This window comes from Mustela erminea, chromosome 17 (genome assembly GCF_009829155.1).
Source record: "Mustela erminea isolate mMusErm1 chromosome 17, mMusErm1.Pri, whole genome shotgun sequence".
Taxonomy (NCBI): domain Eukaryota; kingdom Metazoa; phylum Chordata; class Mammalia; order Carnivora; family Mustelidae; genus Mustela; species Mustela erminea.
In genome coordinates this window covers 38403640-38407335 of record NC_045630.1, presented here as the reverse complement: position 1 = coordinate 38407335, position 3696 = coordinate 38403640, and the positions used below count along the sequence as shown (strand labels likewise).

General features: G+C 35.0%; 1 non-coding gene across 1 annotated transcript; it reads right to left on the bottom strand.

Annotated features, from left to right (window-relative positions):
* Positions 1 to 3022: 3022 nt before the first annotated feature.
* On the bottom strand, positions 3023 to 3210 carry LOC116576846. Its single transcript, XR_004280309.1, has one exon. It is a non-coding gene; the product is annotated as a U2 spliceosomal RNA (small nuclear RNA).
* Between the last annotated feature and the right edge of the window lie 486 nt (positions 3211 to 3696).

Genomic DNA, 3696 nt, shown 5'->3' with positions numbered 1-3696 from the left:
GAAAACCCTTGAAGTTATAGAAACAGAGAGTAGAAGCTTGGTTGGCAGGAGCTCAAAAGTTAGGGGAAATAGGGAGAGATTAGTAAAGGGTACAGATTTTCAGTTATTAGATGAATAAGGTTTGAGAATCGGATGTATAGCATGGTGACTAAGTTGGTAACACTGTATTGAATAATTGAAATTCGCTAAAAGGGTAGGACTTAAATATCCTCACAGAAAAAAGGAAATATATGAGGTAATGGATGTGTCCATTAACTTGATGGTTGGAATCCTTCCCCAATGTACATGTATATCAAATCATCATGTTGTACACTTTCTTTATTTTTAAAGATTTCACTTATTTATTTGAGAGAGAGACTAGGGAGGGGTAGAGGGAGAAGGAGAAGCAGACACCCACTGACCAGGAGGCCCAGTGTGGGGCTCGATCCAGGACCCTGGGGTCATGAGCTGAGCCGAAAGGCAGATGCTTAACCAACTGAGCCACCCAGGTACCCCTATGTTGTACACTTTAAATCTTACAATTTATCAATTATACCTCAATTGGAAGCAAAATTTTCCCCTTTATTTAGCAGAGAACTCCCTAAGACTACGTGAAGTTTTTAGAGTCATGATGTTTTCATGATAGGATGGGGGGGGAACCCCAAAACCTTTCTTATTCCTTGCCCAAACATATGTGACAAAGCTCTGACTTTGGAGTCTGGAGTCTGTATGAGACCACAAGTACTATGACATTATCTGACATTTATTCTTTATGGTATTTTTTAAAAAATTATAATAACACGTTTTCCATAGAAGAGTTGAAACGGCTTTTTGTTTTTGTTTTTTTTTAATTAAAGAAAAGAAAATCTGAGACACCTGGGTGGCTCAGTCAGTTAAGTTTCCAGCTTTGATATGGGCACAGGTCATGATCTCAGGGTCATGGAGCCAAGCCCATGGTCAGGCTCCAAGATCCATGGGGAGTTGCTTGAAATTCTCTCCCTCTCCTTCTGCTCCTCCGCCCTCTCTTTCTCTCTTTCTCTCAAATAAATAAATAAATAAATCTTAAGAGAGAGAGGAAGGAAGGAAGGGAGGGGGGGAAGGTCAATCTTACATCACCCCACCACTCAGAGAAGATTTCTATTCATATTTTGGTGCAATGTCTTCCAGTCTTCACTCAGTATAATTCTTTTCTAAACATGTGACCATACCATACAAACAAAAAGTACTCTTTTTTAACGCATAAAAATGATTACATACTATTTCAATTACAAAAACAAATATACCATTTTTATTGAGGTATAATTTGTATGCCATCTGGTTTATCATTTTACAGTGTACATTCAATAAATCTCAGGATATTTACAAAGATGTACAACTATTACCACAATCTAGTTTTATTTATTTATTTTTTAAAAAATATTTTATTTATTTATTTGACAGAGAGAGATCACAAGTAGGCAGAGAGGCAGGTCAGAGAGAGAGAGAGAGGGAAGCAGGCTTCCTGCTGAGCAGAGAGCCCGACGTGGGGCTCGATCCCAGGACCCTGAGATCATGACTTGAGCCGAAGGCAGCGGCTTAACCCACTGAGCCACCCAGGCGCCCCCACAATCTAGTTTTAGAAGTTTCATCATCCCAAAAAGAAACCTGTACCCATTAACAGTTATTCTCCATTGCCCCCTTCCTAGCCTTTAACAACTACTAATCTTTGTCTTTGTGAACTGCCCTGTATATTTCATATAAATAGAATCATAGAATCATGTAAATAGAATCACTTCTGTCACGTAGCATAATTTTTCAAAGTTCATCCATCTTATAGGATGTATCAATACTTTATTCCTTTTTACAACAGAATAATATTTAATGTAAAACTATACCACATTGTGTTTATCCATTTTTGACCTAATAGACATTGGACTTTTACCACTTTGGGGCCACTATAAATAATGTAGCTATGAATATTCATGCACAACTTTTTGTGTGAACATGAGTTTTCAGTTCTCCTATGAGTGGGACTGCTGAGTCATATGGTAACTTTATGTTAAACATTTTGAGGAACTGACATTTGAGAATGTTTTCCAAAGTGGGTGCCCCATTGTATGTTTCCATCAGCAATGTATGAGTGTTCCAACTTCACATCCTTGCCAATGCCTGTTGTTATCAGTCTTTTTAATTAAGGGCATCTAGTGGGTATGAAGTGGTAAGTACCTAATTGTAATTTTGATTTACATTTCCATAAAGGCTATGATGTTGATCATCTTTTCATATGTTTCTTGGCCTTTACCTTCTTTACAGAAGTGTCTATTCAAATCCAATGCTCATTTTTAAAGCTGCATTACTGTACTTTGTTTTTGATTTATAAGTTTTACAAAATATATTCTTTATACCAGATCCTTAAATATACAAATATTTTCTCCTATTCTGGGGTCCTCTTTTAACTTTCTTGATAGTGTCTTTTCTTTTTGGTTCTTTTACAAGAAGGAGGGCTTGAATGTCACTTTCCAACTATGTTTTTCTTGTTTCCTCTAAATCTTCACTATTATTCTCTACTGATGGAGACTAAAGGGACCCAGCCTGCAAAGCCGAGTTCTGGCCCAACATCACAATGCAGAGTCTTCAAGTCCACTGACTTGAATCAATAAACAACAGCTTAATAAGTGGCACACAGGAAAGTAATTCTTCTAATGGGTTTGTCAATTATATGTGGTTTTGGTTTTTTACCAGAAGAATTTTTTTTTTCATTGAGCTTGTCTGTTAAATGGTTGCTTTCCATTTTATTGATATCAGTTCTTTGTTATTTCCAGCCTTGTAATCTCTTTGAAATTTTTTTTTTGGTAATTTCTTGAAATGTATATCAATATTTTCAGGTTTTTTTCATCTCTAGTATATGCATTTAAATTTAATATTGCAAAAGAAAGTTAAAATTGTCCTCTAAATATGATTTTAGCTGTATCTCACTTGTTTTGATTTTTTTTTTTAAGATTTTATTTATTCATTTGACAGAGAGGGAGAGAGATCACAGGTAGGCAGAGAAGCAGGCAGAGAGAGGAGGAAGCAGGCTCCCCGGTGAGCAGAGAGCCCCATGTAGGGCTTGATCCCAGAACCCTGAGATCATGACCTGAGTCGAAGGCAGAGGCTTAACCCACTGAGCCAGCCAAGTGCCCCTTGATGCGTATTTTAAACTGATAAGAGCAGATACTATACTTGATCTTAGCCAAAAGGCCAAGAGGTGATTGACACATATTTTAAAATTATTATTCAGTTCAAAATATTTCCTAATTTTCATTGTGATTATTTTCTTTTATCTATGAGCTATTTCCTTATGGGCTATCCATGTATTAATGCATTTACAAATATGTGGGGTTTTTAAGTTACATTTTGCCATTAATAAGTATATAATGATGTTATATATAATAATTAATGTACAAAATATTATAGTATTCTTATATTTTTATATCAGGATGTAAAATAGTAATTATATATATATACACATATGGATAGATAAATAGAAATGTATAAATATATGAAATATATAGATAATTTCATATGGGCATACATATTTGAAATTGCTATATCTTCTTCATAGATTACAAATTGTATTATTATGAAATGTCCTACCACAAGTAACTCATCTTCTGTTAAAATTTACTTTGTCTGATATTAAAATAGTTACATCAGTCTATTTTGGTTAGTACTTATATAGTGCATCATTTTCCAAAT